A 15,828-nucleotide genomic window follows, 5' to 3' on the forward strand; every position below is an offset into this window, starting at 1 on the left:
TCAGTCATATGAGTTAGAGCGGTAGGTGTTGAGTGTCCCTTTCTATAAGCATGCTGACAATTAGTTGTTAAGTCATTCAAAGAAAAATATTCTATAATCTGCTCACATACTATGCTCTCCATAATTTTACTCAACACAGGCAATAAACTTAGAGGACGACTATTTGACCCCGAGAATGGTAACCTTACATTTTTAGGCAGTGTGATTATTTTAGCAATTTTCCATTCCTGAGGGCATAAGCATTCACTTAAACTTTGGTTTATAATATGACAGATAACGGGGGAAATTAGGTCTGCAACCAGTTTAAGAAGTTTACCATCAAGGCCATCCACACCTGGTGGTTTATCTTTACAAGATATGACACAAGAAGATATAGTTAAGTGTGTGTGTGTGTGTGTTTGTGTGTGTGTGTGTGTGTGTGTGTGTGTGTGTGTGTGTGTGTGTTCTAGAGATGTTTCAAAGATGAGAACTTAACATTACTCACTGATCAAATACAGGAAACACAAAATTGCATCTGCATTTTCAAGGTTTTAAGTTATGGTGTGTAGTGATGCAGTAGAAAGTGCAGATTGATTTAGAAAAGGTAACACTGGTAATATGATATTCATGCACTTTTCAGAAAATGTTTAGAAAGTGTACAGGAGGTAAAATAAACTGAAACTCCTGCATGGCAGCTGGATTCTCACGTTATTAGGCGAGAATTGCAGGATAACATATTTGGTAAGGCTTCAAAACAGCAGCGGACTGAATCAATCAGCACCCAGTGAGGAGCTACTAGCAGCTAAGGGTGTGCTTTACTGTAGGTGTGTGGGAAGGCCACGAAAAAAACAAGGGCGGACGTGATGGACAGATTGTTCATTCAATCCCCTGCCAGGTATTTAGCTGAAGATACAATATTTTTCCAAACAGAAGATACAGCAGAAGACAAAAATTTGCCCCCACAAAATGGACAATGTTGTACGCAAAGCAAGACTGTGCAACAGGTGAAAACAGCTGGGGATAAAATATTAGTGAGATTTCAGCAAAGATATTCAAACCTGGAAACAAGCAAATGTGACTGAAGAATGCTCCAGTCTTTCAGCTCTATGGCTTTGTAATAATAAAAAAAAATACATACGGTAATTAGTACAGTAGCACATTATCAGCAATGTATTTAGCATTAATTGGCTGGGTGTTGGATTTAAGCTATGCACCAGAGCTATGCACCAGCCACTGTGGCTCTTTGACCAAAAACCTCCAACCGCATGTTTATCTGGCATCATACATCTTCGGGTCCCCAACATCACCGATGTAAGGACGTGTTGGAGGCAAGGCGACTCGAGGATGTCACAATGAGTCTGGACAGAATCAATAGACATCAACGGTATGATTGATTACGATCCAGAGCTCCATGCACTACCTCAGTTGTGATCCACTTATAGTAAGATACACATTAGCATGTCTTCTTTAACAAAGGAACAAAAACAAGGAACGGTTCTCTGGGGAATGTTGTCTATTTATTTATTTATTTATTTTACGTCGCGCTTGATTGGGCTCTGTGGCGTCCTAGTAGCCCATTCCAGTCACCATCAACTGACTGCTGTACTCTGGAGCCTCCAGACCTGACTTAATCAGACCAGATATACATAAATAGCAGGCCAGCCATATGGTGACGGCAAGTTCCTCATTACATTGCTTCTTTAAAACAACTAGCGAGTCCAGCAGGGTTTGAAATAAATAATAAACAGCTGCATCACAAGTATAGGTATGGCCTACTGTGTAGTATGTTCATACGTGCTGTATACGTGGCGTAGTAGCCTCAGGGAATGCAGCATTTCCCATATGCACCGGCCTCTAGGTCAGTGCAGAGCTGAATTCACAACATGCAATTTAGTCCTACGAACACACGTTTGTCAAACATGTTGGTTGGGGGGAAAAAATGCATCGGTGCTGCTGGCTGTGGAGTCGGTGGGTGGGAAATCTATAAATATTTGCCGTATATTGTGTCAAAAGCAGTGTAATTGTAGCCCATTAAATCAGCAGGGTGTCCTGTGGGCTAGCTCTGATGAAACACTGCTCTGCCGCTGCCTCCACCATCCACAGCAGGTTCAGCAGGCTCGGGATCACCAAGATGATTTAAGGCCTGAGTTTCTGGTTAATAGTTAATGAGAGTGAGTCGTTCAGAGGCTCTGGATGGTTTCCAAGGTCCGGCCGGCTCAGGGGCTGCAGTCTCAAAGCCACTCAGGGCTGGAATTAAGAGGCAATGGAGAGGTCTAATCACTTTGTAAATAAAGATGGTCTTCTCTTCATCTTCTGCAGATACCCTTGCACACAGTAAAACAAACACAATAGATACGCCTACGCGCTCCTGTGATGGTGTTCCTGCTTCATCTTCTGCCCTGTCCCAGAGCCAGATTTACAGCTGTCCCCGTCGCTTCGGCAACATGTTCCCCCTAAAAAATTTTTTTTGTCCCGTTCATCATTTTTCCATTTTTCAGGCCCGCGCGTGTCAAGCCATAACTCAGGATCGCCGGATAACTTGTCATTCAGCCATTTCACGGGGGGAAAATAAAGGAGCTGTGTTTAGGTGGGTGCAGAGGATAAAACCCGGGGCTTTTACACACAGATGCATAGAAGGTTGCCTCTGTCGTGCCCCTGTCCATACCTAAAGCTGGGAGGAGTGATAAGTGAGAGGAAATCAAGGGCACATTAGTCTGCCGGGAGAACATTTAAAAAAAAAAACAGGCCTACAGTAGGAAACCATTATTACTACAGGTGTTTTGCTAATACATAAAGTGGCCATTATCTGAGCACTGCTGTTACACTTCTCCCTTTGGTTCAGAGGTGTTTATTGGTTTATTAGGATCCACACTGACTTCACTGTACCAATTGGATGCAAATGAATTGTAATGGAGCAAGATATTAGTGTTGTCAGGAGCAGAGAGAACATGTAGCCCAATAATGTTGTTTCCTTAAGAGAGGATTTAGACAGCTGCGTGTCACGCGGAGGAGACGCTGAATTATAACTGGACAAATTCAGACATGAATGTGCATGTTTGAGTCTGCATCTTTCTTCATGTTCCGTATGAATCTGTGCATACAGCATCATGCAAGCAGCTTTGTGTGTCTGAACCTCGTTGGCTGTGAGAAAAGACAGAGATTGGGTGAGAGCTGCAGAGAGATTCTCCAGGGTTTAGAGAGAATGCTCATTAAGGCCTCCTATAGCACAGCCAGCTCATTCCTCACAGTCCCAGCGGCCGGCTCTACTACGCTCTGCTTCCTCACCACATCCTCTCCCCTCTCTTTATCTGCTGTCCTCTATTTCTGTCTCCCTCTCTTTCTGTCTCCTTCCCCGTCTGTGTCTCACCCGCTTCCTCTAGCTCGTGTCTTTCTCCACCTGCCATTTGGAAGCTCAAACAGCAGATGTGTTGACGTTCGGTAGACGGCGATGTGACGGCTCTGCAAGAACGTTGACTAGCAAATTAGAAATACTATGGCAAAGACAGTCTGGATGGAATTAAACTTGAAACGAAGTGTGTAGTTGTCTTCCTGCTATTTGCATTATTTTTTAGTGTAACGGCTATACAGTATGCATGCATTTCAGCAGTCTTCAGTTCTGCATGATGACAACAACAAATGACAGCTGGATGTAATTGATTTAGTTTTGTTACATAATGCCAAACCTCCACACCCCACAGTATATGCACACTTTTAGGTCTTCAATGTCTTTTTGAGTGGTGAGGGTGGATGTGTTGAACAGGTGGAGCCATCCCCGGTGAGCCCAGCTCTGAATCTCTAAAAGCTCACTGCTGTTTAAGAGACAGTTTTATATTTAACTCGCTCGTTTGGAATCTTCACTCTTCAGCTAGTCTCACAATTAGGGGTAGAACACACTTCTTTGTTTCTGCCTCATTTCCTGGTTTGAAGTTAATGAGGTTACTGTATTATTGCAGAAATATCTCACACGGCGGCTTTATTATAATGCTGGTGCTCTTTTATCTTTTATTTTATTTTATAAACAAATCCCCTGAAGAGAGCAAAACCAACAATGAGTGTATACTGCCATGATACAGCTGCCTCCAGACTGCAGAGATCTGTTGGTTCAGAAACTATTAAAAACACACAGACACAGCCAATCTGTTTCACTTGAATAACATATTACTTCATTATGAATATAGAAAGTGTATTTTATGCAATGCAATAGTGTTTGTAATCTCTTGGACGTAACTGTGTTGGGGAGATGTCACGAAGCATGCTCTGGGAGGCTGTCAAGTATATACTGCAGCGTGACAAGCTAAAAAAAGAAAACTTAACATTGGTCGTCTTCATCGTAATGAAGGAACGTGTTACCAAAATGCAACTTGTGTTGTGTTCTTAATAATTTTTTATGACCAACATGTGAAAAGGCAGACTAATTCTAGTTGGTTTTGGTCTCTGCCGCTCATTACCTTTAAAGCTATAGTGCCTAGTTTCTGTCTCCCTCATGAGGAATTCTAAGTAATGACAGCAAAACTGTTGGAGCGTCCACATGATACAAGCCTTCCGTCATCGCGCACCCCTCCGCCACGCAGCTGCTAGTAGCCAAGGAGGACACTGATCATAAAAAAAACCACAATGGACTCTTCAGAAGAGGTAATAATCTTCCCTAGATTTTCTGCGCGCGAATATCGCCGAACGACTCAATTTTCTGAACAATAGCCATACTGAGAAATACAGAGAGAGTTGTGTGGAGCTGATAGTCTTAATTAGCTTTGTATCAACTCACTTGGCAATGGTTTGAATGTAACGGATGTTAATTAATATAAAAAAGTTACGCACTAAAGCTTTAATATCAATGAGCAAACCAGACAGGTGTGTGTGTGTGTGTGTGTGTGTGTCTGTGTGTGTGTGTGTGTGTGTGTGTGTGTGTGTGTGTCTGTGTGTGTGTGTTGGTGGCCCGGAGCGTATTTGCGTGCCCGTGTGTACAGATGAGTGTTAGTGACGTTATCTGTCACGCAGACAGGCAGCCCGCTGTCGACTTGATTACTGCTGGCCAGCCAAACGCTTGACCCGCGAGCGGTCGAGGCCCCGGCGGTGGCAGCGGTGGGAGCATTATCCACCTCCACCCCTGCCTATGTATAATGGCCGCACCGTGTGATCGATGGCCTGTGTACCTGTGGAGTCCAGCAGCTACAAAGCCAGACACACACTGCACGTATACAACCAGCCGGCTCTCATAAAGGCCAGGAGACACACAGTGCTCCTCAGGAAACACCTTCCAGTCACACTCTGACACATGGATCCATTATACAGGCTTGACTAGATGTATAGTATATTCATCATCTTGTCCAAATGCACTGCACTCTCAATGCTGAATAGCCTGAATGCCGAATCCTGTGTAACAGCTGCTCTATGCAGTTTTTGCTCTTTAGTTTTTTTATTAAGGCTGTCACATAACAGCGTGTATGGATTTAAAAAAATAAAATAAACTGTTTAATCAAACTTTTCTGTTGAATTCCGAAGTATGGTAAATTTTTTTCTATATTGTCCAAATACTCTGAACCCTCAACTGCAATTAACCGACCGCTGAATTCAATCGTCAAATTGTTGGCTTGTATAGCAGGTACTTTTAGAAATATTGCGAGGGGCTTTAACAAACAGTCTGTATGGATTGTAAAGAGCATTTCTATACTATTAAACGACTGGATGTACACCAAATTGTCTGAACACTCAATTGCTTGAACGTCAAATTGATCACGACGGTTTCTTTATGCGTTCCTGTTTGCTTTTGAAATATATTGTGGAAGGATTCCATATAAATAACATATTCGTCACTTTGCACACTTAGACTGCACCCTAAATGCTGAACTGCCTGAATGCTTAATTGTCCGAATGAGTTTTTCACCTGTCAACAGTTAATGCATTTTTTTTTTTTTACCTTTACCTGTGCTTCAGAAAAATATCGACCGAGGCTTTCACATAAACATCATGTACACATTCTAAAAAGCATTCCTGTAATATCAGCATCCTTGTTTGATTGTAAAGGAACAAGTTATGCCTGACTCTATGAATGCAGCAGAGAGATAAAATCTTGCATCTTTCACACACTTTAATGTCTTTACTCTGTAGCTGTGCTCAACATGTTGAGGAAATGTATTTTCCTTTAACTTGTTAGGCTCTCATTCAAATTCATCTTTATATGAAAGGGATTCTTGGGATGGCGTTCTAGCTTGAGATAAATATATATATATATATATATATATATATATATATATATATATATATATATATATATATATATATATACATACATACACACACACACACACACACACACACACACACACACACACACACACACACACACACATACAGTATATATAATATATGATTCCCTTTGCACACCTGTGTTCCCTGTAAAGTCCTGTTCCTGTCTATCTCCTCCATAAACAAAATCGCTCCCACTTGATCTTTTCAAAACTCTCCGTTTGTCCTTTGGAGAGCCAAGGTTACCATGTCTATCGCTCCCTCCCGCCACAGCAGAGATCTGTCAACAAACTTCTGAAGACTTTCTCACTTGGCAAACTTAAAGAGGAGCGGGATTGTCCCAGGTGGTAATCAAGCTCCTTCGCCCACAACCGGTATCTTTAAACAGAATAGATAAAGGGAGGAGCGGGTAATGCAGGAGAGCTCAGGTACTCAGCAGGAAAAGTTCAGTGTATTGATGTGCTGCAAAGGGCTGCTGCTTCACAGAGAGGAGCCCGTCAGACCCCAGGTTTGATACCTGCACAGGTAGCCCAAAGGGAGCTTGGTTAGTGCCCAGAGAAATTGACTTGCTGAAAAAAAACAAAAAAAAGATTAGTTCCTCTTTCTATCTTTTATTCTCTTACCCACACAAACCCTCATTCACTTAACTTTTGTAGAAAAGAGTAAAAAAAAAACAAAAAAACGCATGGATAGATGACTGTCTTCTTTACTGGAGACTAATGATCCACTGGTGTCTTTCAGTCTTGGCACTGGAAGTGGAGAAGAGCTTTGATGATGGAGGATTGCGGCTGACAGATAAAACTAACCCCCCACCCCCCCGGAGTGCTTCCCATCTCTTATACTACTTAGTTATGTGCTCCACTGTCATTGCTATGGTAACCCATTGTCATTGTATTTTGTCTTTGACACGAAAGTTCAAGCTAAAGGCAGAGGTACCCAGTACGAAATCGAGGTTGCCTCTCGCTCTGTAGCTGTTATTCTGCCTACCTCGTCTGTCTCGTCTTTGTCTCCATTTCGCTCCTCTTTTCTGTCTGGATCGGTTCATCATACAGAGTGCTTTTTTTGCAATGCGATACCGTATAATTGAAGGACATATTTTCTATTGGCACTTTTCTACAGCATGAGTTTTAGGTTCCTTTTGTTAGTCTTCCTATTAAGGTTGTTGAATAAACACCTTTCTTACATCAGACATCAAGTGGTACCAATGTACATTGAAAGGTCACAATATCGAGTGCTACAGTGTCTAAAACTCTGCAAAGCTCTCACTGATCTTTGTATTCTCTGCACTGGCTTCCTTACCTCCCTCACCACTTGACTTTGTCTTCAACAAAACCGTTGCTGCTTTAAAGTTACCTTTGTGCAAATTCATCTGAATTATTTACTAAATTGCTGTTCTGAGCTATTAGAGGGTAGAGAAGAACTTGAAAATTTGGCTGTTTTTCAAGCCCTTTCCCTTTCCCTCTCCTTCCCCCACTCCCCACTTTTTCATCCAAGAACAATTTGATTTGACTTGATTTGATTTGAGCCCTGCCACTTTCAGTTTGAATAAGGTATCCAAGAGTTATTTGCTAGGATAGACAAGGGCCTCACCGGCCGAGGAGGTTTGATGAATTTTCTGACTGCTTAAAAAAATTTGAACTTTGCTTTATTCAAATGTAACGCATGACTACAAAGACCCGGTGTTTGATGAGGTGTATGAGATGTAAATGTCGAATGGAGCCTCTCCCACTTATCTGCCCCACCAAGGATGTTACCCAGCATCGTAATCGTCTGATCTGAATGGATTCAAAGTGTGCTCCTTTATGTGAATGAGTGCTGCTCCATTGCTTTGACGGGGGAGCCGTACAGTAACCTCCCCTGGGGGCTCAGGTGGATCAGATGGAGCAGGCTGGGAGATGTGCTGCAGCTTCTCAGGGATCTGAGATGTATACTTATTTTCCCAGGCATCTGTTTTTCCTAAAGGAGTAACACTTCAAATCCCAGATTCTCACTACATTCATGCTACATTAGTGGCCGATTTTACTCCCCAAAAATCAAGTAGCTCGTGTTCCGTTTAGTACTAGGTCTTCTTTTATTTTCAGTCACTGACATTTTTTTTCCTTTTTTCTATCATCTAGCCACTCTTATTTTTTTGCACCCCTTATCAGCTGCTTGAAGTGTTTGCAATCCAGTCATTTGGATTTGCTGCACTCTTGTATGTATAGAAAGTCACTCTGGATAAGTACGACCACATCACACCCATTCTCCATTCACTTCATTGGCTTCCCGTTTCCGCCAGGATTGAATATAAGGTCTCCCTTCTTACCCACCAGTGCATCTATGTATAAGCGGAGTTTGACATTCGAGCCAGGGGGGGGCAAGAAACAAAAAACTCATTGTAGGCAAAACAAACATAAATAAACATATTTGTTTATTTTTTAAAGCAGATTTGAAATTACACTGTAACAATTTAACAATTCGCCCTTATGAAATCCAATCGCGGCACGGCTGTCTTGGAGCACAATAGACGGAATGCCCTGACACTTAAATTCAACTAAAATGTAACAGTGAACAATCAGTGTTCAACCTACAGTCTGTTGAGATGCCTCTCCAAACGCAGAAACCAAGCGCAAACACACCATAAAACGTTAAGACTCGTTAAGAAAAAAGATCAGTATTTTGCCGTAATCCAATGACATGAAAAGGAGTAATTCACAGCGATCAGTAGATCCACTTCACCGTTTAAACAAAGTGGAAAAAAACGTATAAAAGTCCAAATCTACACAAAACACGCAATCAATTAGTAAGCTGACAGCAAATTTCTGACATTTAAGCAACCTTTATTGCAACGTTGGCACGGTAAGATGTCCAGACTAGTGCAACAGTAATTATCGTTTTTTGCGTGGAGCGCTGAAAAAATACTATTTTTACTAAAGCAGTATATGAAATCAGATGTATTACCTTCTCACCATTTAGTTGTTTTGTGTTATTTAAAGTATTTATAAAATATCTGGTCATGCCAGAAGTAATTATTCCACAAATTTTTGAAACAATGCAATTACCAGTTAGCCACCGGGGTGGGGGGGGCAGTGCTCCCCCTGCCCACCTGCAAACTCCGCGTATGCATCTATGGAAATGCCCCCCCCCCCCCAACCCCCCATACTGAAAGAACTTCACACCCCTCTAACTACAACTCGATCCCTCCGTTCAACAAACTCAAACTGCCTCCTTCTCCCCAGGACTAAGCTCAGCACCATGGGTGATCGGGCTTTCTGTTCTGCCACTTCTCGGATCTGGAATGCCCTCCCCGACCATCTGAGGGCACCCCAAACTATTGAGACTTTTAAAAAAAGGACTAAAAACATTTATTTTATATTGATGTTTTTACCATGCTTTTATGATCTTAACTGTAGCACTTTAAGATTTGCTCCAAATGTAAAGTGCATTACAAATAACATCTATTATTATTATTATTATTATTATTATTGTGTGACAGCCAAATGTCTTAAGATGTAAATGTCTGTAAGTGTGAGACCTCCTGTGTACAGCTCCATGTCTGACTGTGCATAACCATCAGCAGCTCTAGTAGGGAACCACATCAACTCCTTTCATTGAGTCAAAGTGTGTCCCACTGTTCTGTATCTCTCTCTACAACCACTCTACAGTACCATTCATGGCTGAGAAAGGCAGGAATTCACCCAATTCTCTATTGGCTTAATGGAGAGAAAAAAAGCTAATAAAATATCAGAGCTGAGATCTGAGCAATTGAACAGCAGATGTTTAGCAACACAGCAGATGTTCTCATATTGTCAGCAGAGAGAGGCCGCATACAGTAGCTCTTTGCTTGTACAGCAGCTTATGTGTGAGCTCATGAATAGGTGCATGTGTACCTCTGCACGTGGCCGACGGCCGCGCATCTGTCTGGGGGCAAGCTAAGCTCAACCTTAAACACTTTGTGTGAGAATGTGTGTGCGTGAGCATGCTTAGGCTTGTATTTGTTAGTGTATGTTTGTGTTAGCGCACCGAATCAAGCTGCTCACTGCCTCCCTGTCTCTTGTCCCCTCCAGAGGGTCATTCAGCGCCTCTCCCAGCTTCTAATCCCGTCTGTACGGGGGAGATAGAGGGGAGCGGACGGCCGCCGTGCACCCGGGGCGCCGCAAACACAATCACCAGCCTTTCACGGACACTTAACGGGGCTCTGCGCTTGTTCAACAAGGCAAAACGTGGCAGGAGGGATCAATTTAATACAAGGCCTGACTCAAATGGAAAAAGGGTAAATAAATAAGCAATGACAGCGAGGACTGTTGCACAATTTGTGTAGTGGCTGTCCACTTTCTCTCAGTCTCTCCTCTGTGGCTTTCTCCGCCGCAGCACCTATATGATTCCATTTCCTGCCTCAGCAGCATATGGGGACGAGCTGACAAAGAGCAACCCTGGCTCCTCTCTCTCATCGGGGTGTGTTATTTTAATAAATCACTTCTGCCATTGCTTGGTACATTAATTCCCCGGGCCCAGAGGGCTGTGTTGCCACTAGCAGCGATCTGCATGAGGCGCTAAATGATGTGGGGGATCCCCCGGTGAGAGAACAGAGGCTCTCTGAATCTTCCCTCCATCTCAGCCTTGTCGGTTTGGCTCTCACCCTGGGCTGGCCCAGCTCTCAGCAGACATCATATAATCAGAGGTCGCGTCGCACATACCAATGAGACGCACATATAGCCAGAAGGGAAGTCACCTGACACCTCGCTCTGCGGACACTAGTCCCCTCGCGTGGCTTCATTAGCTTTCTCACTCCGGGGCTTTACGCATGTGTATGGCAATATGTGCACGTGCGGCGTGCACTCTTTCTAAACAGATTTTTAGAGCCGTGTCTTTTCTCTTGGGGAGTTGTTCCTTTTCCATCTAATCGAGAAAAAAATATGTCTCACCGCAGTTTAACCTACATCTCTCAGTTTGAAGAAATGTGCCACTTGTCAAAGGAAAATCCGTCACGTCGTCGTGTACCGAGATGATCATAGCCCTCGGACTGAGCCACGTGTCTGCAGGTGGCGGCATGCATAAACACTACGTAGATGTGGCTGTTTAACATGGCTGCTTGATTGAATCCAGCGCAGTGTGACTGCACAGAGGCAGGTGGTAGGAGTAGCAGCCGCCAAAGTGGCAACACTGGCACTAGTGGTGTTGATGGGGGTGATGCGACTATATTTCTCCACTGGGGGTTTCCAGACACCTCCATTGCCCCTCCCAGCATCTTGACGCATCACGGACTGGCTTGCAGTTACTTTCCTTTCTTTATACATCATAACTCCTAAGACAGAGGTGAGGTTGCCATTGGTATGCACAGACAACACCGGCAGATTCACCACCCAGAATACCGCTGGGAGATTATACCCTTCCCGCTCCACGCAGCAGGGATTCGGCCACCGTAAATAGAGCGCTTGGGAGTGTGCTGTGTGCCCGGAATGACAGAGCACCACAGCAGCCGAACACGCCAGCCATACGCCGAGCACAAACTCAAGGACTGCCGCAAATACAGTAATCTCTCATGCTTTCGAGTTGTGGTTTTTACCTTTTCCTACGGGGACTCAGAATTTGTCGCACTGGAAATCCGTCTGGCTGATTGTCTGTGTGCGGTGCGGAACTGTTGGGGCATGCAGGACACACTACAAACAGAATATGTTGGACTTCAGAAAAGATATATCACATGAGAAGGCAAAGAGAAAATGACTTTGGTACAGAGTTCGCACATAAACCCTGTTGTCTATATGTCATCCTTAATGTTAAAAGCTGTTCAGTCAAGGCAGGAATTCAGCCTTAATCATGGTTTGCAGAAGAGAAAATTGGCCCCAGTTATTTGCTTTTTGCTCAAACATTAAACTAGTTTATCAATAAATTATTCATTGTCTGTTTATATCAAATCGTCTAAGGGAGTAGCACTGCTACAAGTTGTAGCAGTGGTTCAGCATGCAGATCAATTCTTAAATGAAAAGCCGTTCTTCTTCTGAAGGGCTTATGTAGTATTGGAGACAAACACTGAATGACAGCAAGAGAGGTAATTTGAACAAGTATAATGACTTGCTGTTGCTAGAACTATGGCACATTTAAACAAAAAGCCCAGCAACATATTACATTATGAATGGGTATATGATGCAAGTGTATACCCAATGTTTTTTTTTTAGAAAGTTATTTCAAGTTTAATTATAACATTTCATGGTCATGTTTAGTTTTCATCATCGAGCTTTACCAGCTTCTGTTTGTTTTTTTTAGCACATACCGGTTTCCATTTGTCTTACTTGTGCATACTCTGACCCATTAAAACTGCATCTGTGCATTTGACTTAATATGGACACGGAGGGCTGTCTTAATTAATAAGCAGGCATCCACCAAACTAATCTGCCTGTGTTGTGAAGTCTGTCCTTTCCATTAAGTGGGACTCACATTATCTCCTAATCAAATTAGTCACTTAATTGTGGCCCTCCCTTGATGGATCCTATGAAAAAAGGAGCACCGTGTTTGCTGGAGGGGGATGTGTGAAGATGGAACACGGCTGTTTCATTACGATATGAATTTTTTAATAACCAAAGCGTTCACTGTCATCTCCTTGCTTTGAACGTTTGCAAAGGGTGAAGTTGAATTTGACATTTTATCCACTCTCACAGTTGAGTGTCTAGCTGGTGTGTTGGGGCTAAGTACCTAGCCCAAGGCCACTACCCAATTGCCCAACAGGGGATTGACCCCTGTCATCCACTGATCACTAGTCTGCTTTCTTAATCACTTCCCCACACCGCCTGCCACACTACCTGATCTTAGTCAATACATTAGCTTCTTCAGCCCTGATAGAACTGCTATTCCCAGAGTCATGATTAAGGAGGGAGGCCCTAAGACGCCACTCTGTCCGTCCTCGGCTGTGCAGATTGCCCCCCGGGAGCTCACGTTTTTAAGGGGGAGCGAAGGCTACCCCTGCAGCATTAGGTAGGTTGTGGTGGCCAGCGTCCATGGGGGGAACCCCCGAGCGTCTGATGAATGGCGGCATGTGTGGTCGTTTGTCCCGCTGATGGAGTTTTATCCCCTGCCCTTCCAGAGCGGCCAGACAATAAAGAGAGCCACAGCCAAGCGTGACAGGTTAACCCAACAGTAATAGAATAACCTTAATAGTCTGGCTTGAGCCAAAGGCAGCGGCAGGGCTAGCCAAATAGCCAGGCTACCTCGGCCGTGGGATGTGCAGTGGGGACCCAACACCGGCTCTCGCTGTTGTTGTCAGACTGAGGAGCAAGGACAAAGAGGGCAGGGTGATGGCTTAATGGGTGGTTTGATGGCTTCATAGGGTGAAATTGAAGTTGGTGAGGGCAACCAAACAGAGGAAACAGGGCACAGGGGGCATTATACAGAAATTAGCCATACACAAGCGTGATGTCAACCAACCGTATTGCTTATATATTTTATAGGAATCCTTGAGCTTCAGCGCGGTGGCATTGTCTCTCCCTGCATCTCCTTCATATGGAGAGTGATTAATGGAGGATGCTATGACACTGTGGCGATGCTCATACAGAAGATTGGAAATAAACACGATCAAAACCGAGCAAACAGTCAAAAGAGATTTAGATGATGCTGTCATGACGTTGACGTGAACATGCCTGTTTTCTGGCAGATAAACCTCACAAAGAGACTCCTTTGGGCTACACGCACCCGCGCAGGCAACGCTTCTGTCTCTGTTTGTTTCTGTAGCACCTCCGCTTGCAGTTTGTCATGTCTGACTTGGGCTTTAATTAGGCCTGCGAATTAAAGCGACGGCAGCAGGGCTGGGAGCCCTCTGTCCACAGCTCAGCCGCCCTCCACGGCATCTCCTCGGAGGACCTCTCTGCTCTGTGTGGTTAAGATAATAGAGGCTCGCTCAGAAGATGTTAATTGAGGGGAGATAAAGTGCAGTAGTGGCTGGAGGGATGCAAGGTGCGGGGGTGGAGGGGAAGGAGGGAGGGCTACCTGATTAGAGGCTGAGGTGTTTGACTTACAGCTCTTTTTTGGTGATATATGTACTGCTAGATTTTCAAAAAGGAAGGAAGAAAATACAGGCGCAGCATGCATAAAAAAAACGCAGACCGAAAAGCCAGTTATTAAAGTTTCTCCTGAATCATTTGTTGTTCGGTGCTGTGCCGTGCCATGGCGCGCTCGCCTTTCAAGACCTGATAAGGCCAGGAGGATTAATATATTCTACCTCTCAGTAGCTCCTGCAACTGAATGGTGCTGTCAGGTTGTGTAAGGTGGAGTTGAGAGTTTAGTGGAGCTTTTTTTTTGGGGGGGGGGTGAGGGGGCTGAGAAAGGTGATGCAACCACACCGGCAGGTAGGGAAGGGAGGCAGGCTCTACGTGGGCCGAGAAGGTGGAAGCAGGAACAGAAGTGATCTGACCAAAAACAGCTTAAGTGACAGAAGCTACATTAATAGTGGCATATGTCTGGAGCACGGAGAAACTAAAAGAGAGAGAAAAGCGATCCTCCTCCAGCCCGAGAGAGGACAGAGGGAACGAGAAAGAGGAGGGCAGGCCGTAGGAAAAAAAAAAAAAGGCAGAATACAGTGCCAGCAGCCTCTATAATTGCCTCAATGCCACCGGGATTGCTGTCATTCAATTGAAGCATTCTCTTTCTCTGTACATTCGAGGTGTAAGGGGGATGGTGGTGGTGGGGGGGGGCTGTGCGGGTGGTGTGGGCGGGTGGGAGATCCGACGGTGCCCTCCCTCCTTCAGTAACATACAGCGATGAGAGCGATAGCTCCCCTGTAGCGGTTGAATCTCTGGCATCAGTGTGAGCAGCAGAGAGAGCAAGAGAAAGAGAGAGCAAGCAAGTGAGAGATTGCGTGAGAGAGAGAGAGAGAGAGAGAGAGAGAGAGAGTGCTATGGAAGAGTGAGGTAGCGATAAGGAGGTAGGTGGACCGCAGATCAGACCTGTCAGATGTGATTGCGCATCCAAGTGCAACCCTGTGTGTGTGTGTGTGTGTGTGTGTGTGTGTGTGTTATATTTCCCAGAGAAAACCTACCTCCTCATCTCCCTCCCCCTTTCAAAACAACATACACACAAACACAGCATCATTGCCCAAACGCACACAAACATTCCTCAAGGAATCCTTTATTTCTTTGTTTGGGCTCCTTTTGGTGCGTGCATTGGATGCTCTCCTCCCTCCTCCTTCTTCTTCTTCTTCTTCTTCTTCTCCTCCTCCTCTTCCTTGTCCTGCTCTTCTCTCCTCCTCCTCCTCCTCCTCCTCATCCTCTCCCCTCTTTGCCGCTCTCACAGCCTAGTTTTCTTTTTTTTCCTCTTCAATCTTGTGTGTGCAGGTTGTATCTGACGGAGGGACCGGTGCCGCGCTCCCATCCCCGCGCTCCTTCAACAACAACATTGTGAGTATTCTCATGCTAATTTGGCTTTCTCCAGCCTTCCTAACGTCGGCTTGTCTCTTTCTTTCTTTTCTTCTTTTTTTTTTTTCTTCATTCATTGCCTCTATTATGTTTTCATCCATCGCGCCAAATGCAGCGGCAGCGCGGGAAGGGAGAAAAAGAAGTGGAGACAAAAAGGAATGAGAGAGGATGTACAGAAATAGCGAGAGGAGAGGAAAAGGGAACAGGGGAGGGGGGAAAGAGA

The sequence above is a fragment of the Perca flavescens genome, chromosome 15 (assembly GCF_004354835.1).
Source record: "Perca flavescens isolate YP-PL-M2 chromosome 15, PFLA_1.0, whole genome shotgun sequence".
Lineage (NCBI taxonomy): Eukaryota > Metazoa > Chordata > Actinopteri > Perciformes > Percidae > Perca > Perca flavescens.